The 25,211-nt window shown below is 42.6% G+C and overlaps 1 protein-coding gene across 2 annotated transcripts in view; it reads right to left on the bottom strand.

The window, feature by feature from the left end:
* The window catches only part of MIDEAS (mitotic deacetylase associated SANT domain protein), a 146,873-nt gene that overhangs the window by 89,085 nt on the left and 32,577 nt on the right, over positions 1 to 25,211 (bottom strand). The window contains exon 1 of one of the 2 annotated variants that reach the window (XM_089686891.1): positions 4,591 to 4,881. The exons of the other annotated variant lie outside the window; for it this stretch is intronic. The gene's annotated coding sequence lies outside the window, so the exon portion shown is untranslated. Of the gene's footprint in view, positions 1 to 4,590; positions 4,882 to 25,211 lie in introns of those variants that run through there. 2 annotated transcript variants of the gene reach the window in all.

Genomic DNA, 25,211 nt, shown 5'->3' with positions numbered 1-25,211 from the left:
TTTCAGATAGTGGAGGGACAAGTATAAAGTAAATGTATATTTAATGAATAAAAGAACCAGTTTAGGTTGCCCCAGAGGCATCTGTGAAGTCAGCATTACTTTGACCTGCATCCATGTATACATATAGCATACAATGTTACAATAAACACACAATAGCAGCTGCAAAGGTGCGTAAAAAGGGAATTCTGAAGAGACAGCAGTGGGTGCGGAGAAGTGCTGCTGACTATTCAACCATCAGGCTGCCCTGTGTGAATAGCACTGAATTAGGCCAACACATGATGAGGACAGAGCGCCTCTACCAAACAATAGCACCCCAGTGTTGTATACTGCTCCAGATCCGCACAGTACAGGGAATGGATTCACAGACTGCATGGCAAAGCAGCTTTTTCCTGCACAATACCAGGCATAGTGCTCTGCACAGCTGTTTTGCTCTGCAACCATGCAGAAAATGTTAATCCGGCCAAGATAAGACGCTCAGATAGTGACAATAGAAAGTAGAACCTTTGCAAGCATAGCGTCCCCATCCGTATTCATGCAAAATGATAAAACGGACAGTAACCCCAACAGCCATACTGGATGGACATCATCAGCTGAACATAAATCAGCCAATATCTAGAATGAGAAGCAGAGCAATGAAAACTTTGGGCCACTGGGACCCGCTGAGATCCTGTTCTTTTCTTGGCTGAATTAGATTTGAACATTCAGGATGAAATACCAGATCTCTTTACTCCACAGAGAAAGGAACATCTGCCTCTTTGCAGAGAGATTGCCTGAAAAAATTGTCCCTGGTATGTGTGTGTATACGCATGTGAAATATGGACCTTAGATTGTACACTTCTTGAGGGCAGGGAATGCATGTGAAGACAGTATGAAAAGTGCTGCTTAAATTGTCAGGACTATATACTGTACAAACCTGTAATAAATAAATACCAAGATACATGGAAATATTTTAGTCCCTATGCACATTGGAAGTTTTTACAGCAGCTGTCTTTGGCTTTTGATGTTTTTTCTACAGCCAGTAAACCCCCCAGCATGTTATCCTATGTGTACATGCACACATAGACTGTAATCAATGTTTTTTTGGCAAGGGCGTTTTTTGGCTGGAAAAACCCCCCAGAACTAGTGGGTTTCTAGAGGAGTTAGCTGTAAAAATGCTCTAACGCTGAAAAACACAGCAAAACGCAGTAAATCGTGGCAAACCAGAGTTTTTGGACTTTTTTGTCCAAAAAAATAAAATAAAAAATTGGGGGGGAGGGGGGTAAAAAGTAAAAAAAAAATGTAAAATGCCACTAAACACCAATACATAAACGCTAAAAAAATGCTGAAAAACCTCACGTTTTTAACTTCACACAGCTAACGTTACCAGCATTATTAAAACCTCCCGTGTGCATGGAGTCTTATAGATCACACAACCGCTTTTCATTAAGGCACAAAACAGAATAGACGCTTGGGTTCAACTGGGCATGAACAATATGTATGTTCTCCTCCTGCATGAGCTGAGCTACCAATCAGCATGATGTAGTGGCCCAATGGCCAAAAGCATTTACCTGTAATGGTTTTGGGCACAGCACTCCATTTGGCATGGAAAGGAAGTCAAACATGATTAATAGTCATACTATGGCTTTGCTCAAATTGGGTGCCTCCCAACCACCACCTCTTTCAGAGTGCAGTTGTCACCTTGCCAGGCTTAGTTTTGCACCAGGGAATAATACTCTAGGCCAACATCAGGCCTCCCTTGTGCAGTGATTTCAATTGCTCCACCACCAGGATAGGGTCCATGGTGCAGCCAGAATGGCCACCACGTAATTCATGAACTGGACACTCTTCTGCAAATACCCACCAAGTGGACACTGCTTAAAGTGGACTCACCCTCCTCAACCATTTTACACCATAATACTCCCCTTCCACTTCCTTTCTAGCAATCATTTATACATTTTTTAAATACCTTTGTTATTTGTGCCTAGCCTTGCCAACATATCCCCTACTTCCCTCAGCCTCCTGGGAAACTTAAGTCATGCATCTCAGGAGGCTTCAGGGAAATCTATAGCAAACTGTGCATGTGCCATGGCCAGCAGAAAGAACCAGGAAAAGACAACCAGCTACTTGATGATGTAAAAAGAGAAAAATTGTGGCATGGGACCTGGCGTGGATTGGCAGATCACCCCAAACAAAGCTGGATTTTCTGGGCTTTTGGAAGACAATATAGCAGACAAGGTATAAGAGGGAAAGAAATATATTGAGTGGGAGAGTAAAGTTCCTCTTTAATATTCGGCCTTTTAAATCAAACTGTGGCAATTAGTTGACTAGAAATATGCACATTAGTAAAGAGAGTATGAATATATTTTCTGTTTAGGCTTGGGCATTTTGCAAAAATAGTTTTTTTTTCTGCACAATACTAAAACCAGGCTTTTTAATCCTATACTGGCAAAATTCACACCCTTGCGTAATCCCAGCACATTGTTAAAGACCTGCGGACGGTCACAAGCGTGCAGCAGCTTCTCCCAGTCACACAGCTCAGCTAGTTTGTGTTCTGGTCTCTTTGTGACCTAAGAGCAGCAACTGTTAGGGCCGCTCCTAGCTCATCCTCTCTCCCCAGACATGTTTTACCGGATTACAGAGAGACAGGAAAAATGACTAGAGCAGAGTTTTCCTGGAACAGGCAGCTGCAAACTACTAGCCAAGAATCCCTGCAAGTACAGAAGGACATATGCTCCCTATCTATCCACGCTCTTCATTTCCATGGAAGGCTCCACTCTGGGCAATTACAAGGAAGCCAGACACATTTCCAAGGAAATACGCACAACTAAATTCCAAAGACCAGAGCATAACAAAACAATAGGGTAGGGGAGCCTAATCCACCAAAACCCTATGAAGAGAACCCTCCTTGTGCTACAGTGTGCACTACATGGATCAAAGCTAGATACATGGATCAAAACTAGATTTTCAAAAGGAAAGAGTGATTTACCAACACGCCACTTTACTTTCAAAACAGGAAGAGTGCTGCTAAATATTACAGGAAATTGCAAAGTCAGAAGAGAGTGAGTGCAAGTGTGTGAACGTCCACCTCCTCCACCGTCGCTACTAAAATGACTAGATTAGCATTTCCCATACAAGCCAATACCCCAGCAAGATGAAAGTTACCGCATTAAAAAAACGGCGGCAGAACACACAAACATGCACAGACACGTCTAAATGTATATACGGCGGCAGACCTAAAGGGGGTTGCGGAGGGGGCTGCTGAACCGGGACTGAACGCTCAATGAACTTCAGCTACAACACTGCCATTCAGTAAAGTCTACAGACCTCTCAACACTAGGGGACATTTATAAAAATAGAGCACGCTATGAACGATTCACTTTAGCTGCATGGCTAAAAATAATACAACGCTGCCAACGATCAACATCACCGGTAAACTGCGGTATGTAAAAATGCAAGCTTAATAAATAAAAATGCAATGTACATTCACTTTTTGAAATCTTGCCCACAGTTTTGTGCCTATCAGGGCTTCCCATACACTGCTTGCAGCTCAAGCCACGCCATGCACTGGAAGGTTCAGAAAGTCTACGCAGGAAGTCAGAGGTTGCAAATACTTTATTGCAGTACGCAGCCCATAGACGTGAAGTATGCCCTGGCATTTTATCACCCATAAATATAAATACAACAAATAAATAATAGAACAAAAAATGAAACAATAAATGGAAAGCTCAGTGAGACTTTCACCGCTGCCTTGAAGACCATGGAATGAGTGCCAATGTGTATGTCCATCATGTGTTGTATGGTCTTCATCATGACTGTTGTATGATAGGGACACACAACTAGAATTCTGCTAGGGCAGGAACTGATGCTGCTAGTTCAATATCCTCTGTAAAAAGCTGGAGAATGTAATTTGAAAATGCATAACAGAGAGGACAAAGAATTGATTTTTTTTCCCCAAATGAACTAGATTGAATTTCACAAGCAGCTTTACAACCGCAGTTAATAGCAGGGCTCCTATGGAACGCTGCAAGGCAGTATATAGGTCAACCAACAAAGGAGCAATGTAATCTTTAAACCTGTCTTAGCAAGAAGAAGTAAAGTACACTGGATAGCTGTAAAACATGACACCACCCTTGTGGTACACAGCCCAGGGGTTAGGTCTGTATAACCAGCCCTAGCACTCCCTCATTTATAGCAAAGCGTGGAAAGACCCCTCTTGCTGGGAAGGACAGTGGGAGGGAGCACAAAGTCAACGCTACCAATGTAGGAACCAGTAGCCATGGTAAGTTACAGTATGGGGATGTAAAAACAAGAAACAACAACACAAAAGCTTCCTTACGACCCAATAATTGCCTTCACCACCAAGACAGCATTACGGTCATAACACCTAATAAAACGAGAAGCTCTGCAGATTTTTTTTTGCAGTTGCATAAACGGAAAGTTTTAAAGGCTAGCTCTTTAAAAAGTAGTGCGTCAACCCAACGGAGACGCTCACTAAAAATACGATCAAATGTTATTTTGAAGGGTTTCATGCACACGGCTTTTGGAAGCATCTCAGGAGCTTTAAGGAATACATTGTGCACCATGAAAAGTTCTATTGTACACGGGACTCACCAAGTTCCAGCAAACAGAGTCGCCGCTGAGCTGAGCATATCCACCAAATGAGGAAGGGACCGTCCTGCAGAAAGTGGACTTCTCCGTACTCCCTTTCCAGATTCAGTCCAGCAACGCAGGGTCCACCCCAGATCCCAGGGACAAGAGACTCCAGCTACAAGGCGACTGTGTTCTCCCGAGTCTTGCTATGTGAAGGCAGAAGCTGGGTGCAGAGTGGAATGACTGCATGGCTCTGACTCATCAGCTGAGCTCACTGCTTGCAGCAACAAAACACACACAAAATCCCCAGCAGTGAGAGTGCGAGAGGGAGGGAGCCACCGAGCTGTACAATTACACAACACGCTGGGAACCCTCCCTCTCCACTCTAAGGAGATTACACAGCCACCATGCAAACATCCCTTCACTGCGCGTCCTGTCATCACTACACTTCGTATCCACAGTCACTTTACCACATTTCCTGCTGTATACTTCCTGGACCATGAAAAGAAAAGCTTTCTTGTATCGCCCTTTAAGGCCTCATTCACACTGCACTGGAGGAAAACAACTTTTTTGTTTTTGCTTCCCAGATCTCTACCTCTATTTAGATGTCCCTGCTTTAACCCTTTTACTGCCACAAGGTGTGCGGAGGTGGCAGAGGAGTGGTGTGCACTCAACAAGCAGGCTGTCAGTCTTCTAATGGAAAGGATCCAGCAGAAGCCATGCTCCTAGGCTCCGCGGTCCCACTTGCAGGGCCAGGACCTGCCCTGCTGGGTGCTGCCAGGTGGAGGGAGATCAGCAAACGTCTGATTGTTAGAATTAACCAGGAAGCAAAATTTAAAATGTGGCTTCCGGTTTCTGTTGACACTTTCCCTGGCAGCCTGCACTCCATTAACATCAGTGGAAGGCAAATGAGACATCAGGGGTCTATATGACCCCTGATGTCTCATAAAAGAGAACCAGTGTTAAAAATAAATCACATAGGCCTGATCTGGCCCTGGATCCGTGAATCTTCCAGTCTTCCATGTTCTCTCCCTTAATCTTTCTCCCTTCCTTATTTCTTTCTATGCTCCTATACTTTCTTATTTTTATCAGTTTGGGTTTCTTTCCCGTATGTTCTAAGCGGATACTTCTCGCTAGGGGTTTTTCCTCTGTTTTCTTTTTAGTAATATGAGGGACTGCGGCTGCTACTGTTTGGTTCGGCTTTTGCCGTCCCTCCTTGGTGTCATTGGACGTTCCGTTATTTGGCTAATACACCCTGCTTATGTATGCTATTGCTCGCTCTGCCCCTGTGTGGGCGTATCATGAGCTTGTTGTAGTATAAAAAGAAAAACTTCTTTACTAAAAAATATTGAAATAGAAAAATAAATCACATAGGCCTGTGCTGGCCCTGAATCTGAGACTCTTCCAGTTTTCCATGTTCTCTCCCTTAATCTTTCTCCCTTCCTTATTTCTTTCTATGCTCCTATACTTTCTTCTTTTTATCAGTTTGGGTTTCTTTCCCGTATGTTCTGAGCGGATACTTCTTGCTAGGGGTTTTTCCTCTGTTTTCTTTCGGTAATATGATGGACTGCTGCTGCTACTGTTTGGTTCGGCTTTTTGCCGTCCCTCCTTGGTGTCATTGGACTTTCCATTATTTGACTAACCTGCTGATTTGTATCTGTATCTGCTAACACCCTGCTGATTTGTATCTGCTCATGTATGCTATTGCACGCTCTGCCCCTGCGTGGGCGTATCATTTTCTGTTTAATAAAAAAAATTGAAACAGAAAAATAAATCAAATTGGGGACTTGTCCCCTATGTGAAATAAAGTTTTAGTGCAGTAAAAAAATTGTTACAACCAAGTTCTTAACCCCCCCACCAAAAAAGAAAAAAAAAAATTTTAGCCCACCCCACCCTTACGTGTGCGCGCACACACACACGTAACTGCACCAGTCGGGGGTGCCAACACACATATATGTTGCTTGCCATACACTTTACATATCGTGGTGCACGCTAGAATGAGTGCGATCATTTTAGGGCCAATATTGACAGTTGACTCTATACTGATGATCTGTAGGGGGGGGCTTTCCCCTATGGAAATTATACTATAGGGTACCAAAGTTCAATGTTCTTTTGCAGGCATGTGCAACCTTAAAGTTTGACATGTTGGGTATCTATTTACTCGGCGCAACCTCATCTTTTATATTTTTAACATACTAGCGGTGTTCAGGAAGTGTTGCTGCTGCCTCTGAACTGGGATTTTGCATTACATTATGCCAAGCCGTAATGGCGCAGTTTCGTTGACTTTAATGGGAGCATTTTGCACGCAAAACTGCCTGGCGAACGTGGCATGCAGAGTAAAATTTGATGTTTAGGAGGGTGGGAATGAGTATCAGCGGAACCCTTTTATTTAAGTTTAATCCCTTTAAAAAAAAAAAAATTTTCCTCAAATATCACACATCTCCAGTTGTTGTGGGACTACAAACACCAGCTCTACTATCAATTAGGGTTCATGTACACTGCAGCTGATAAACTCACGTTTAGGAGCTTTTCTGCATTTTTTTTTTTTTAGCAGCCCCTGAACTCTCCGTAATGTTTTCCTATGTGTCCATGTACACTATGTCGTTTACAGGCAGTTGAGTTTACAGTCTTTTTTAATGCACCAAACTTGCATTCAGGAGTAGATTTTAATCAGCGTTTCAAACGCTTGTAAACGCAACTATCCGTGTTTATAAACATTTGTGTTTAGAAGTGTTGTTCCATATCCAAATGCTGTCCAGAGTCTTTTTTCATCATCAGAAATGCATGCAAAGTCTTTTCCATGTATTCAAATGGACCCAATACCCCAGCGCAGTCAGTTCCAGGTTTTGTGTGAAGGAAAAAATGGTAGAACGTGCCGCATTATGCTCATAATGGGATCCATAGTGAATGCAACCAGAATAGACATCTCCACACATACTGCTCTCTCTGCTTCTGCTCGCTCTATTCCTCTCAAAATGTCTGAAATAGTTCATTTTTCTACTGTTTTTCAGTGCATTCTGGAAGGACTCCTGAGGTTATCTTTAAAAAACGCTTCTAAAAGGCGCATAAACGTGGTATGCAAACGCGGCTAAACATGCGTTTTTTAACCTACGTTTTCCTGCAGTCAGTTTCCATTGTTCAGAAGTGTTTTCCAAACGTCCCGTGTACATGGAGTCTTACATGCAGATGTAATGCAGAGCTATAAGTGGAATGCTCTCTGGCCATATTTTCTTTACGGACAAGGGTTAAGGCAATAATACAATTACCAAGGATTCATTGTGAGATCTCTGTATGAGTCCTAAACATAAATTCAATTTGCATCCTCTGTATGTTACTATGCAGTCATATAACTGACATGCAAACAGATGTGTGTGTTCCAGATTTAGTGAGCGATGTCTGACTCTTGTAGCACTCATTGTGCATGCAGAGTGACAGTTCAGGAGCACTTCCCCTGTATGACAGCTCATTTCTGCCAGTTTCATGTACAGTGCGACTCTGCTATCATTGTATCCCCGCTCTAATAACAATTCATCACTACAGCTAAATGGTTCCACTATGCAAAACAGTCAAGGATAGATTTAACATCTGCAAGTTTCTACCACTCTATGTACAGAGTTGCCAAACATTTGAAACACATATCTAGGGACACCTTGTTTATTGCTATGTATCCAGCAAGCCATTATGGGCAGAGAATAACTTTAATTAGGGGTGGAACATTCATTAAAATGGTCATGGTTCCACAAGAGGAATATCGTTAACCTAATTAGTTTCACAACACAAGACGATTGATCATAATAAGGCAGAAACACAACCAAAAAGGTGGTGTTCATTAGTAAAATAATTCATGTATTAATCTAGCTGGCTGCAATATTTAACCTAAACAGTCCATTTAGTATGAAGCAACCCTATAGCTCTCGTAGAGAATTAAGTGTTAACCGGGGGGTTGGGGGGCAGTATGGATTGGTGGGGGGATGGATTGGGGCAGGGAAGTGACGGGATTGAAAGGTGGATCATTGGGGGGGACAGGGGTGCAGTGGGGTGGACAGAGAGGCACTCGTTCATTTTGGGGTAGTGGTTATTAGTGAGTTGGAGAATGGGGCACTGGTGTTAAGAAGAACGGCGGGGCAGTGGGGTGGACAGGTGGGCAATGAGGGTACAAGTGGGACATGCTGTTCAATGAGAAGGATAGGGGGGCATTCTCAGTTGGAAGAGCTCAGGGGAGGTGTTCAGTGGGGATAGTGAATGCTCAGTGCGGTGAACAGGTGGACATTGAAAGCACAGAGTGCAGTAGGGTGGAAAGGTGGGCAGTTGTGTTTAGATAGGGGAATAGGGGGGCAGTGGTGCTCAGCGGGGTGGACATGGGGTCAGTGGGGGTACAAGAGGGGTAGGGGTGCTCAGTGACGAACTAAATACCACGCTCATGTGGTCCTTTCCTTTAGGCTGCGGAGGAGCTCCCTCTGCTGGTGAGGCAACCTGGCTGATGCCCTCTCAGATATTTGTGTTTGGCTCCACTAAGAGCTGCTTCTGCTGGATGGGCGTCTGAACCTGCAGAGTGTCCACTCAGCCGAACAGAGACACAGAGCAGCAGAAAAAAGCCAAGGGGTCCTTCAGCTGATGGAGGGGGTTCTGCTAAAATGCTTTTAAGCATTAACAGCCACCAAATCTGAGATCTGAAAAGAAAGAAACTGACCACAGCAGGAGCAAGTTGGCTCATACTTTGCTGGATTTTTTTTGCCTTCCTCTGGATAAACTGTGGGTATAGGATTATAACTTTTTTTTTTTTTAATGGTTGATATGGATGGACTTTTGTCTTTTTTCAGCCAGACTATGTAATTATGTAACTATGACCCCCTACAAATTAAAATGTGCAGGGAATGTGATCGTAGGACCTGGTCAGAGATCAGGATATACAGGGATGTCTATACATCACACTGTGTTCCCCGGATGCTGGTTGGGACTCAGCTGTGTAAAGTCATGTTAAAAACACAAGTTTTTCAGCCTTTTTGCATTACAGTTTAGCTGCGTTTTTTCACGTTTGTGGTTTTTAGTGTCTTTTAGCATTTCTTCCCCCCCCCCCCCCCAAAAAAGGGATTTTTTGGTAAAAAAAAAAAAAAATTAAAAAATGCTGTGTTTTACAGCGTTAGAGCGTTTTTACAGCTAAACAACTCACTAGTCCTGGGTTTTGTTTCCAGCCAAAAAACGTTGATTACAGTCTATGTGTGCATGGACACATAGGATAACATGCTGGAAGGTTTACTAGTTGTAAAAAAAAACGTCACAAGCCAAAAACAGCCGCTGTAAAAATGTCCAGTGTGCATGAGAACTAAAAAGCTGAACTATCCCAACAAATCCAGGACTGTTGGCAAGTATGTATGTAGCTTGAGAGATAGGCCACAGATGGATGAATTCTGATAAGGCTGATAATAGGGCTGGTAACTATGGACTGACCTTCCAATATGCAAAAACAATGCATACATGTGAGAGTAGTAAATGTCTAAAGTACACCTATGGAACGTAAGCACTGCAATTTAATGGCATTTCTTTGTTGCAAAATACAGCTCACCATTTATGCCCAATTTATTTCTGTACCTAAATAACCCAGTGTATGTTTCCACTTCCAGTATACAGCCCTGGCCAAAAGCTTTGAAAATGACACATATAATAATTTACCTGCAAGGAAACACGTGCAGTCATCATTGCTTTGCACAAAAAGGTATTCACAGGCAAGGATATTGCTGCTACTAAAATTGCACCTAAATCAACCATTTATCGGATCATCAAGAACTTCAAGGAGAGAGGTTCCAGTGTTGTAAAGAAGGCTTCAGGGCACCCAAGAAAGTCCAGCAAGCGCCAGGACCATCTCCTACAGCTGATTCAGCCATGAATAAAGAGTGGTACAAAAACATCCTCCGAGAGAAACTTCTTCCAACCATCCATGAACAGTTTGGTGATGAACAATGCCATTTCCTGCATGATGCAGCACCTTGCCATAAGGCAAAAGTGATAACTAAATGGCTTGGGAACAAAACACAGAAATTTTGGGTCCATGGCCAGGAAACTCCCTAGATCTTAATCCCATGGAGAACTTGTGGCCAATCCTTAAGAGGGAGGGTGAACAAAAAAACCCCACAAATTCTGACAAACTCCAAGCAAGAATTGCCTGCCATCAGTCAGGTTGTGGCCAAAAAGTTGATTGACAGCATGCCGGGGCGAATTGCAGAGGTCTTGAAAAAGAAGGGTCAACACTACAAGTATTGACTCTTTCCATAAACTTAATGTAATTGTCAATAAAAGCCTTTGAAAATGAAATGCTTGTAATTATACTTCAGTATACCCTAGTAACATCTGACAAAAAGATCTAAAACACTAAAGCAGAAAATTACCGGTAATATTTGTGCCATTTTCAAAACTTTTGGTCTGGGCTGGAGTATAGATGACATCTGCCCCAATGGGCTACAGTTCAGTAAGAGACCTGTTCACGGATCCCCTGCTGAGTGGAGCAGACTACACTTCATGTGAAAGGAGCCTTAACTAGAAGTTTACACATAATGAAATTCTGCTCCTGGGTCAGTCCACTGTCGCCCACACTATCAATGGCGTACATGCCCAGCTCATTGCTGTGATAGTAATCAACATGGTAGATGCCTGCACTACAGTAAAAGTAAACTTCATTATTAATAAAACACATTAAAATAAGTAATCAGGAAAAATTGAATTCTAACATGTTTTACACTAGCGAACACTCAACCATAGAATGCCATTAACTGAAGATTGTGAGGGTTCTAGCAAAGGATGGAAGTGTCAGGGGAACATGGGGGAGGGAATTTCAGTATACTTCCCATAAAGAGAAATGGTTTCTTTGCCTACTACGGGAAAATTCACTCTCAGATAAAGCTTCCCAAACTTTGGTCATCTCTCAGGAACGTGGTACCAGCTGTTGGGATAGGATTTGCCATTTCACTAATGCATTTGTGCATGGGCATAAGCACAGAAAACAGACTGCTTGTTTGCCCTCACGTACGAAACGCACATGCACATGTGCGCACTGCTGAGAGGCGGCCTATTTAAACCTGAATCTTGCACTGGTCCTGTGCTGTAAGGTCTTCAGCCTTGTCTACGTGATCCAGTCTTGCTGCACATCCATGATCCCATTACTGACCCAGCTTCTGCTCTGACCTTCCTCTTGGATTAACAATGTAAATTAAAAAAAAAACACAAAAACAAAAGAAAAAAACAAAAACACACAATTGCAAGGGACCAAAAGTGAATGAGGCCTATATCTTCGTCCTACCTCTAGTACCTGCCACTAGACTAAAAGTGTCTCCTAAATAAAATCTTTCACACTGATATGCTAACATTTTTAGGAGCACCACATGCAATCAGCATGAGTAGCACCAGTTGATACCCCACACTTTGGAAAGATTGGTCTTTGCCTATATCAGGAGTCTCCAAACCTTTCAGTATGAGGGCCACAGCTTATATTTTAAAAATATCTGAAGGCCAAAAAGAAAGAAAAAAAATCATAAATATAAATAAATGAATCCCCCGTTACACCAGAGCCCTAATCATAACCACTCTTAGCACTGTAATGCAGGCCATAGACAGGTTGAAAATCAGCCGATTTTTTGTCTGGGAAAAAAAACAAAGAGAAAAAAAAACGTTTTTAACACCGTTAGTGGGTTTATTGGTCGGCCGTTTTTTTGGGGACTTTGGCACATTTTTTTTTTAATCAGTGAAGTTGGAAAAACAAAATCGGCCAATTTTCCCGGCAATGATGGGCAAATCGGCCGATCTTTTTACCGATAAAAAATCTGCGCATGAGCCGTGACCTGCAAGAAGAAGAAAAAGAAGATGAAAAAGAAAAAAGGAAAAAGAAGAAAAGAAATAGAAGAAAAAGAAAAAGAAGAAAAAGAAAAAGAAGAAAAAAGAATTCCAGTCCGCTATTATATTTGACATGAAAAAGTATTGCGGTTGCAACAACGTATCTATTTGTATCCAAATAAAACCATCTGTATTCAAAGTGGATACAAATAGATACATTGTTGCAACCGCAATAATTTTTCATGTCAAATATAATAGTGGAGCTCTCTGCAGGGACAGAAGTAATTAAATGCCGGCCGTAGACGGGACGAAAATCGGCCGATTTTTTTTACCGTTGGTGGTAATGTTGGCCTATTAAATAACCGATTTTCCTTTTTTTTTTAAAAAAAAAAAAAAGGCCGTATTTCAACCCATCTATGACCTGCATAAGACCTCTATTGTGGCTGTAACAGCAGGCTGGGAGGTGGAGGACGGTCCATTCTCCTGTGGGATGCTGGCAGTGCTAGCAACCAGTAAGAATGATGACATGAGAGTGGGTGGTATACCATGGACAGGTTTTGCAGGCCAGATAAAACCTTATGGTGGGCCAGATATGGTCTGCAAGCCGTAGTGTAGAGATCCCCATTTCTATCAAAAACCTGACCCTATAGACTGTAAAATCAAACTCGACTATAAGCAAATATCTGCATTTTCCTCCACAGTTACAGAACAAATCTAAGACACTTTTGTCATAAACCCACAAAAGATACAAAAAATTGAGAACACTCTAAAACCAACTGCTCCTGACAGCACGGTGTTCAGTGCGTATTAATGTGTAGGTAATAGCGAGCACTTGTGCTAAATGTTCTTTTCATACTGGGGAGAATTACAGGTTACTGAGGATACATTTTCGGTTGCGTTGTCGGCTTCTACTTCTATGTAAATTTTTCAATTTCTTTAACTTTTTTTATCTGCATCCTGAATCCATAAAACTCTGTTGAACATTTCCTTCTATCTAAAAATCTGCCGACAATGTTTGCAAATTGTCTACACGATACCAGCAGGCTGAGACCTGACCTAGCTTGCAGGCAGGAGGTAAAAAAAGTGACAGATGCTTTTCTGTGTTTATAAAGTATGCAATACAGAGATTTACCACATTTGTAGAAATCTGGACACTTATTCTGTGAAATATACATACTTGGCCACAGTCCCAGATAGTTTCAGCAGGGTGACGGAGACTTCTGGTATGAAGGTTCTCCATATACCTCAGTCTATTTACTGCTGGTCTGTGGTCACCTCACTGAGCACAAATAAAAATGATTAACGCATTTCACGCTTCCTACGTTTTTTTTTATTTACATAATGTACAGCTTACAACTTTCAAAGCTCTGAAAAAGATTTCTGTATTTCTGAACAAAAAATATAAAACATCTGCAGCTCTGTCACTGAAAGCGGTTGTAAACTTCAGAAATATGAACAAATCATATCTCCCTATAGCAGGGGTCCTCAAACTTATTTAAAAAGGTGCCAGTTCACAGACCTTCAGAACGTTGGGGGGGCTGGACTATAGTTTGAAAAAAAATATGAATTCCTAAGCAAACCGTACATCTTATTTGTAGTGCAAAAAAAACAGGAAAAAAATACAATACAATATTTAAAATGCACTGTAAACTGTAATGCACTGGCCACAACAATGCACTGGACACCAACACACTGGACAGCGCAATGTACTGGACAGCGCAATGTACTGGACACTAACACACTGAACACCACTATGCACTGTACACTAACACACTGGGCACTGCAATGTACTGGACACTAACGCACTGGACACCCCAATGCTCTGTACACTAACACACTGGACGCCGCTATGCACTGTACACTAACACACTGGACGCCGCAATTCACTGTACACTAACGCACTGAATACCACAATGCACTGTACACCAACACAATGGACACCACAATGCACTGTACACCAACACAATGGACACCACAATGCACTGTACACCAACACAATGGACACCACAATGCACTGTACACCAACGCACTGGACACCGCAATGCACTGGACACCGCAATGCACTGGACACCGCAATGCACTGGACACCGCAATGCACTGGACACCGCAATGCACTGGACACCGCAATGCACTGGACACCGCAATGCACTGGACACTGGAATGCACTGGACACGAATACACTAGACACCGCAATGCACTGTACCTGGTACCTGGCACCTGGTGTGCTCTCCTCCTCTCCTGTTTCTCCTTTGGCTGCAGCAGGTAAACTCGGGGCTTCCAGGCTGCCGCCTGCAAGGTCCTCACAGCCAAGGACCCAGCGAGCAGCCTAGCTATTTGCCGGCCGGCGCCGTTTTCTACCCCAAAAAATTATTTTACTTGTTTTGGCAAGCCCGCTGGCGGGCCGGTTAGAGGTCTTTGGCGGGCCATATACGGGACGCAGTTTGAGGACCCCTGCTTTATAGTGTGTACTTGTCTCAATTAAGAGCACTACATGTAATTTCTGTCTGCTGCTTTGTTCCTCTGCTATTAGCACGAGTAATTTCTGACAAGTTTTCCTGACACCAAGAGAAAAATGGTGACAGGAGGGACCTCCAGCATATTGATAGCCTCAGCTCTGTTCCTGTGAGCTGTGTGGAGGACAGGGTGTCTCTTCCCTTCAATCAGCATTCAGAGATCTTCTCATTAAGCTCTGCAGAGTGTAATTTCAGCTCTCCACCCCTTGCTTTCTGGAAGCTCAGACAAGTTGTACAAAACCTGGACTTTTAATGGATGTAGAGAAAAGAATACTGCAAATAAACAGGTACAACTTTTGAAGGAGGATTGGTTTCATATCTGTGTAACATCTGAGGCCAGTCCCTTCATTGGGTATATGTAAGGGTTTATAACCAAGTTGTAAGTCAAGACATACCTGCAAAAAAAAAAAAAAAAAAAAAAAAACATTGTCTGTCCTGCTGCCCCAATGTCCCCACAAGTCCTTTTCAGAAACCAACACTTCTGGGAGTGTTGATGCCCTGGTCCCCTGCAGCACTCACTGGTTTCTCCCACTGACCCTTACATCATTACTGTGTCCTGTTAGGACATAGGAGTCGGAGGAAGAAACCACAATGCATAGCAGGGGACACAAGTGCGAGATTCATATATATTTTTTAGGATCTTCCAGTGGCTGAAGGTTTTTTTAAAAGACTGATAAAGATTAAAAAAAAATTAAATAAAGAATTAAACAAAGAAAATCTATACAAGCATTGCTGACCTATCCTGAGAAAGAGAGGTGCCCGGCTATCACAGTGGTGTTGTTGCTTCCATACGGAGTCCAAAACCTGGTACAATTAAAAAGGAATAAAAAATTCTGACACTGCACTGAAGCCAGGTATATTTTAAATACAGATACCCCCCCCCCCCGCCAATGTAATCTAGGAATCCTTTTTTACAAGTAAAATGCGCTTTATGAACCCTTCAGTGGAATTGGCAACTGGACTATATTGTGTGACATTTAAAAATCTCAACATCCAATCATTCCATCAAAAAAGATCAAAGTATATCTGATGCCTGAAAACCAGCAAAACCCCAGTTTTTCTACTCATATGATTATCTACTAACTGTAATAGCAGTTTTTAGTGACACAGGAAGTTGGCGGAAGGAAGCCATGCACAATAAAATACGATTTCTGTTTATTATGATACTTTCATTTTTTTTAACTTTTTTTATACCTAAAGTATAACTAAAGGCAAAACATTATTTTAGTTTTGTATAGAGTGTCCGTTTTTATTACTGTCTGTGCCCCAGTTAGGTAGATTCACCCTCTCCCTTTGTCCTGTTTACCATTATCATTGAACATGAAAGTAAAGGAAAATAGCACATTTTGCGCTGTCTCCAGAAATGTAATAAAAGAGGAAATATTCCAATGGTGACTTGGAGTCCCCAAAGAATTTCCTCAATTTGCAGGGACTTTCTCCCATTTCCTGTTTGGCTATGGGATAGGAAGTGAAGGGAAATCTCCGCAATGGGACACAGGTGGTGAAAAAAAAAAAAGTCTGACAGGGGTTATAACCCTACCTTGCTCTATCCAAAAAGAAAAGTTGTGCCTATAGTTCTACTTTAACTTTATTGTCATCACGTAGGGGCCTGACAGGCACCCCTGTGAAAAAGCATTTATGGAGTGACAGGTTATCTTCAATGAGACATCAGGGGTCTATCAGATCCCCAATTACTCCCCTGCAGCTAATGCAGGCCAATGACGGGTCGTTTATCGGACTATTTTTCTTCTGCACGAAAAATCGTCCGATAATCACGCAGTTAGCAGGGCCAGCCCATCGGCCGTTTTTTGCGGATTTATTTATCCTTATTTATTTTTATCAGTCATGCTGGAAAATCATGGGTGGCAGCATCGGCAACAGGGCCAACCGATTTTTCGTTTATCTGCCAAAAAGTCGGCTGATAAACAGTCTGTCTATGGCCTGCCTAATACAGGATAGGCCGCTGCTTCATCTGCCAAGAAATGACCACACAGAACCTAGAAGTGACATAATACAAGTAGCTTCTGGGTTCATTCACCACAGGAAGGATCAGCGATCAGATATTCACTAATCTCCCTCTGCTCTACCTGGCCATGCCCATCCCTGGCCCAGGAGGAACAGCGCAACCAAGGATATATGGCAGGAGGGATGACAGTATGGCATGTTCCAGTGCCTGGGAAAGTGATAGGCCAGCAGGCAACTTGACAATTGTATGCACTCTGTTGGAGTGTGTTTAAAAGCCCATGCTACTAGCCATGGTTTATAAATGGCACTGGGACGCAAAGAGGCTAAAAATGTACTCGTAGTTAAAGTTTATACCATACATTAGAGATGGCGGCTAGAATTTTCAATTCTTCAAATAAAGATAGCTAGAAAATCATGAGACTGACACGTGTACTTAGTAACGAAGCACGCATATTTTCAAGTATGCAGCTCTTGTATGAGCCTTACCTTGAAGAAACAATAATTACTAGCTGGAAACCCCATAACAAGCCGATCAATTATTCCTCAAAGACTGGTGCTGCCAGGAAGCATCTGCAGTGCTTATAGACTTCCCATTGACACATGAACATGGGATCATTTCATGATCAGACTCTATAAACACCTAGCCTGGTTAACAGTCATTTCACAGGTCTAGTCTGCCAAACTACTGAGCTGGGATGCTCCTACAATCATATTTTGCCAGCAGCGGAGCGATTTCACAAGTAGTATAAATATATGCCCATGTGCTTCCTATGCCAGGACAGCTTATGAACATTCCTGAAGAAGACCAAGGGCCATTCAAAAGCATAAGGAACCCACTGTTACCCTGTTTAATAGTGGCTCAGTGTCTTGAAGCCTGTCATGTACTTCCAGTAGCCACCAGAAAACATTGGCTAATCACCTGCTCCTGGTGGATGGAGGCTTTCTAGTATTAGGCATTCTGTTACTTAATGAAAGGTTTATAAAGACAAAAAGTCAGCCTGTATAAGAGTAATAATGCTTACCAATCCTACCACGGGTGACTCCAATCTGAAGAAGAGATACACCGGCCACTGGAATCTTTGGCATACGCCACTTCCGGTCGTGTCAGATGTCTACAACCGTCCCCTCCACCTTCCACCCACGGGCCACTACATCACTGGTATCTCTCTGCACTGGCACGGTGGCCAGCAGGTGGACCTGCCACATGCAATGAGGGATGCAGGCATCTGACATAACTAAAAGCTTTGGAAGGTAAAGATTCCAGCATCCAGTCTTAGGTGCGAGTATTGGCATCAAAGGCAATTACTTGTAAATATTATTTTAGTGATGCACCAAAATGATAACTCTGGTGCTGAAAACTAAAATTCAAAATGCACTTGGCCAAAAACCGAAACGAGCAGTTTTTAAAAATAAATATATATTTTTTGGAAAAAAAATACACTTTGATTAAAGAACAAAAAAAAAAATATATATACCCCAATTTTTTGTAAATTTTGAAAGAGGATGTTACGGCGAGTAAATAGATACCAAACATGTCATGCTTTAAAATTGTGCACACCCGCGGAATGGCGTGAAACTGCGGTACTTAATCTCCATGGGTGATGCTTTAAAAATTTCTACAGGTTAGCAGTGTAAAGTTACAGAGAAGTTCTAGTGCGAGAATTATTGCTCTTGCTCTGATACTTGTGGCAATACCTCACGTGTGTGGTTTGAACACCATTTACATATGTGGGCGTGGCCTACGTATGCGTTCACCACTACATGCGAGCACAGGGTGACAGGGGCGCGTTAAACTTTTTTTTTTTTTAATTTATGTAATGTTTTTTTGTTTTGTTTTTTTCTGCACTGCCCCTTTAAAATACATTTTAAGCACTTTTATTCTTCTCACAAGAAATGCATGCATCTCTTGTGATGAAATAATTAGTGACAGGTCCTCTTTATGGAGAGATATGGGGTCAATAACACCCCACATCTCTCTTCTGCAATGTAAATCATTAGATTGAAAAAAAGCATTGATCTAGTGCTTTAAAAAAAGAAAAAAAAAAAAAGGCCAGAATGGGAAGTGACATCGCTCCGGTCCTCCAAGGACATAGAGATGAGTGGCAGCCATCTTTCCTTCACTCATCTCTATGCCCAGTGCCATGATCGATGGTTTCTCAGGTAAAGTTGAGAACTACCGAGTGGCAGCCGGTGGCAGCAGCGGCGAGGGGCAGGGTTTTTTGGCACCTGTACTTGTGCTTTTTTTCCCATTTTGGCCAACGGCTGAAACATTTCAGCCACCGAAATTTCGGTGCATCCCTATTTATTACAGGTACTTATATAGCACTGTAAATTTATGCAGTGCTTCACATCTATCCACTCACTGGCCATTTTATTAGGTACACCTTGCTAGTGCCAAGAAAATATCCCCCACACCATTATACCACCACCAGTCTCAACCGTTGATACAAGGCAGGATGGATCCATGCTTTCATGTTGTTTATGCCAGATTCTGACCCTACCATCTGAATGTCACAGCAACCAGTCTGCCCATTCTCCTCTGACATCAACAAGGCATTTTTGTCCACACAACTGCCACTCACTGGATATTTTCTCTTTTTCGGACCATTCTCTGTAAACCCTAGAGATGGCTGTGCGTAAAAATCCCAGTAGATCAGCAGTTTTTAAATAATCAGACCAGTCCTTTTGGCACCAACGACCATGCCAAGGTCAAATTCAGGTAAATTCTCTTTCTTCCCCATTCTGATGCTCAGTTTGAACTTCAGCAAGTTGTGTGCACCACATCTAAATGCACTGAATTGCTGCCATGTGATTGGCTGATTAGCGATTTGTGTTACCAAACAATTGATCCGGCGTACCTAATAAAGTGGCCGGTGAGTGTATACTGTACATTCACACCAGTTACTGCCCTCTAGGAGCTTACAATCTTACAATCCATACATATTCATTCTAGGGCCAATTTAGACAGGAGCCAATTAACCTAGCAGCACATTTTTGGAGTGTGGGAGGAAACCGGAGTACCAGGAGGAAACCCATGCAGGCACAGAGCGAATATGCAAACTCCAGGCAGGTAGTGTCATGTTATTGTTTTAGGATATTTTTGCTCTTTTTTGCCAACAGAGTCACTTTAAGAATCGGTTCATAATGAGTAGAATTCAGAATAAAACTGTATGTTCACATTAGTCCCTGCCTTCAAGGACCTTACAATCCAAGGACCCTAACTCACATTCATACATAGGACATACTAGAGCCATTTTTTTTTTTAGACAGAAGCCAAATAACCTTCTAGAATGTATATGAAGTGTGGGAGGTAACCAGAGTACCCAAAGCAGACCCACGCAGGCACAGGAAGAACATCAAAACTCCAGGCAGGTAGTGGCAAGGCTGGGATTCGAACTGACGCCCCTAGTGCTACCAGGTGAAAATGCTAACCGCTAAACCACTGTGCTGCCCAACCACTTAGTTGCTGTATTGGCACCTTTCTGCCATTTGGCTAGATATTAGTAATCTTTAGTACAGTGACAGATACACCAAAGGTCAGAAAGCAGACACTACTATAAATCTAGTCAAATACAAAAATCAGCTTATCACCACAATGCATACAGTTGTGCTCAAAAGTTTGCATATCCTTGGAGAATTGGTAATATACAGTATCAGGTGTAACTAGAACTTTCAGGGCCCCCTTTTGCAAGAAACCATGAAGGGCCTTCCTGACCCCCAGCCTGGGCCCTTCATTCCCATCATGGGGCCCTTTATTACGGTCCCGCAGTGGGACCCTTCCCACATGTTCCTTGGATCGCCCCCCAAGGTGGTGGAATGTCAGGGCCTGGTTGCAAGTGTGACCTTTGTGAGTCTGGCAGTTCCACTACTGGTGTCAGTAGTTTTTATTTTTGTTATTTTATCTAGGAGGGCGGCAGGACCTAGATAGGAGGGGCATTGGGGATGGCCTATAGAGGAATCAATGCCCTACATTTTCCTCCTGCAGCCGCTGAATGCCTGCACGAGGGAGAGGAGGAGAAGCAGACTTTCAGTGGCTGCAGGAGGAAAATGGAGGGCCAGCAGCTCCTCTATATGATGCCCCCACCACCCCTCCTATGCAGGTGTACAGGGGAACCACATAGTCAGTCATATTTTCAATATCAATGCCAAAATTTCACGATTTCTGCCAGGGTATGCAAACTTTTTAGCACAACTGTGTATCTTGACCCCAATAGTCTACTTCATTCTTGTGTAGTAGCCTGATCACACTATGAAAGCAAATGCCTACATGGCAATCTACGACCAAAGGTCTATAGCAGGCAGATCAACCAATCGTCCTTCCTGCTCTTTAAAATCTTGGCCAGCTGGAATCAAGATGCTCCAGGAAGAAATACATAACACAGCTCCATGTAACATACGGCACATTGTAAACACATGTGCTGACTTGTAGGGCCTCGGAGACCAGATATGCATGGGGCTCGTTCCTGTTCACCAGTTGTAAAGCACAGCACAGATGTATTCCCAAGACACAGCTGTGCAAACTGCATTGTAAGTTTGTCAGCTAGATTGTTGCCGCAAGCACAATGAGGGATCTGTTCAACTCAGAAATCTTTTCTAAACTCAGAATTTGAGGGCAGCAAACTTACAATTCCTCAGCTGGAAAACAAACAGGTAAAGCTCATTTTTAGAACCCATCCTCCGTTGCTAGTTGCACTGGAATATGGAAGGATTTTAGGCCACTCCATAACTGCAGAGAGAATTATTTGATACCTGCTGACTGCCCAAGTCTTAGCAAGCAAAGAAAAGCAAGTCCTTTACTTGGTAATGTAGCACTACTCCCGTAGGACCTGCATGCATACTGTCCAGGTCTTCCCCAAAAGCTTTGCCCCTCATCCAGGCACATAGGCTCACTCACACATTTCTTCAATGACCAGTCTAGGGGAGTTTTTGTTTTTATTTTTGGAGAACTTGGATAGGGTTGAGGGAAATAGGTGGGATACTACAAAAACAAGAACTATGTACAGTTGAGGATTTTAGGTATTCTTTCGGATAAGCTATGGCGAAGTCTGTGCTTGGAACAAACAGCACCTTTAGGTGGGAGATTAAGAGGACAAAGCTCTTTGGAACACCAGCTGGTGTCCCCTTTAGCTAGACCCGTAGCTGACTCCCTAGCACAAGAGGAGTTTAGCACACAGTCTCGAAGATCCTTTAGAGGTGTCTCTACTCACAAGGCCCAAAAACAGCTGGTTGCCTTCCTCCGTGATACCAGACCAGATCTTCAGTTGACAGCGCCTCAGTCAGCTTTAGCAGAAACCGGGTCTCAGCATTCAGGCCCTCAGGTTGTCCACCAGGAGCTCAGTGAATTCAAGCGTGGTACTGTGATAGGTTGCCACCTGTGCAATAAGTCAATCCATGAAATGTCCTTGCTTCTACATATTCCACGGTCAACTGTTAGTGGTAATGTAACAAACTGGAAGCAATTGGGAACAACAGAAACTCAGCCACCAAGTGGTAGGCCACATAAAATGACAGAGCAGGGTCAGCGCATGCTGAAGCACACAGAATTCGCCAAGTGTCTGCAGAGTCAATAGCCAAAGACCTCCAAACTTCACGTGGCCTTCAGATTAGCTCAACAGTGTGTAAAGAGCATCATGAAATGCGTTTCCATGGCCGAGCAGCTGCATCCAAGTCTTACATCACCAACTGCAATGCAAAGTGTCGGATGCAGTGGTGTAAAGCACGCAGCCAATAGACTCGAGCAACGGAGACGTGTTCTCTGAAGTGACCAATCACGCTTCTTTGTCTGCTAATCCAATTGACATGTCTTGGTTTGGCGATTGCCAGGACGGTACTTGCCTGACTGCATTGTGCCAAGTGTAAAGTTTGGTGGAGGGGGGATTATGGTGTGGGGTTGGTTTTTCAGAGGTTGATCTTGACCCCTTAATTCCAGTGAAGGGAACTCTTAAGGCGTCAAACATTCCCATAGGCACACTCCTAAACCTTGTGGACCGCCTTCCCAGAAGAGTTGAAGCTGTTATAGCTGTAAAGGGTGGGCCAACTCAATATTGAATCCTACTGACTAAGACTGGGATGCCATTAAAGTTCATGTGCGTGTAAAGGCAGGCGTCCCAATACTTTTGGCAATATAGTGTATTTGCTTTTGGGATTATTACAACTTTAATAAGTATCAATATGTGAATGAGGGTGTAACGCTGCTGGTTAATTTTATTATGTTGGTTTGATATCAAGGGTAATATCTACAATCATCAGCTGGGGATTATTAATTTATTCCAAGGTGTTTTATGATATTAAAACATACAAAAAACAGCAAACGGTATTATCTTGAGTCACTAGTCTAAACACTAGCCACAGGTCACAAGGTTCATGAAATGCTGTTTGCCCATTTGATACCTTATATTTTTTTCCAAGGTATTTATTACTTCTACATGTCTGGTCAGTTCAGTAATTTGGGGAACCTCGTTTTCTCTCCATTCCTTGACTATCATTAACCACTTGACACCCTGCAACATACCCATACGTCATGGGAGAATCACACGAGCCAGCAGTGCTGTTTGTTGCTTTTGCATTTTTTAAAGCAATCCTAGCATCTAAATATACACTGGATTGCTTTTACAAGTGGTGGGAGGGGGTCTCTTATTCCCACCACCTCCCTGGGCTCTCCTTTCCCATCGGCGGTTCTGCCAGCTTACTATAGAGATGTTGGAGGACTGGAATGTCCCCGATCATCTCTATGGTTTAAGAAAACAGAGGTGATTTAGTCATTTCTGGTTTTGCCAATTGTAAACAAATCATTACTGGTTTGGGAAAAGCATCAGATCAAACGGATCTTGGTTTAATCCAATGCTTTTAAAGACAAAAGAGATCTGAGGTCTAGCAAAGAGAACCTCAGCAAAGAGTACCTGTCACTGCCCATGCTATCACAAGGGATGTTGCTCATCTCTTGTGATAGCATGTTTGGCATCTATTTACTCGGCGCAACATAACGTTTTATATTTCACCAAACAATTGGGCATTATATTGTGTATTTGTGCATTAAAATTCATTAAAGTGTATTTTTGCCTCCCCCAAAAAAAAGAAAAACTGCTGCGCAAATACAGCGTGACATTAAAAATTGTAACACCCACCATTTTATTTCCCAGGGCCTGCGCATTAAAAAAAAAATGTTTTCGAGCAAAAAAAATACAGATTTTTACATGTAAATACAAAGTTTCAGTAAAGGCCTATCCACTTTTCAGAAAAGTGGTTAATCTAGCTTCAAAAAGGACATTCCTATTGAGGGGCTTTAGAGTAGGCGAGGAGTTGTCTATACCTATACTGAGGATTGCAATTTCAGGATTGGCTTTTGCAATATACCCTGTACCTTTAGCAAGAAGCCTAAATCACATGTTCCAATAACTCCTTACATGCAGGCATAACCATAACATAAATCATAAAATGCACAATAAATTGTAAGAAAACTACAACAAAATAATGTGCTCAAAGCCCACCAAGTCTGTGACATAATCAGTGCTCTGGGTGAAAAACCGCAATAAATTGAACACAGGATGGATGATACGAATCCTCCAAAAGGTGTCCCCTGACCTTGCAGTTTGACCCTCAAATTAAAATCAGCACACCAGTCAGGACTTCACTCCTCAATAGCTCCTCCTCATATTATGAGCAGAGAGCTGGTGGCTGTGACCACGGTGTACTGAGAGTCTGAGCCAGTTGTCGGTCAAGCATCTGCAAGATCCCTTCCGAGTCTAAGGGAGTCAGAGTGATGTCAGCCAACAGTGGATTTTAGCCCACTATTATCTGAATATGGGTCAAAAGAGTGCAGAAGTAAGTGCCCTCCTTTGACTGGTTCACATAGGCTCTTAACCTCAAATTCAACAAAAGAGAAACACCTGCATAGTGCTCACTAATTATTTTCCTTTAATAAAGGAGAAGTATGGCCAAAAGAGTTTTGGCTATACTTCTGTTGTGGGTCAAAGGAGGGCACTTAGTTCTGCACTCTTTTGACCCATATCCAGATGCAGCCCTATAGGACAGTGAGAGTAGAATAAAAACTTCTCCTACATGCTTTAACCAGTGCTCAGTTGGACACTGATAGAAGTCACAAGATTGCTATATACTGCTGATGAGAAAATGTATTTAGCATTTTATATTTACTAAAATAATTGCATTTCCATGTTGTGTGTACTGTGGGAGACCAGATATAGTGAATTCAGGGTCATGGGTTTAGTAATACTTTAAGCAGCCCACAGTGTCTACAGCTCTCTTTTCTGGACTACTAAGCTCTATTAAAAAGTTGCCAAATGTCATACACCTAACAGGGGCTTGAACCCATGAACTCAGTTGTTG

Source organism: Staurois parvus, unplaced genomic scaffold (assembly GCF_062004578.1).
Source record: "Staurois parvus isolate SC_StPar_1 unplaced genomic scaffold, SC_StPar_1.0 ptg000414l, whole genome shotgun sequence".
NCBI lineage: Eukaryota > Metazoa > Chordata > Amphibia > Anura > Ranidae > Staurois > Staurois parvus.
This window is presented reverse-complemented; position numbering and strand designations above follow the sequence as displayed.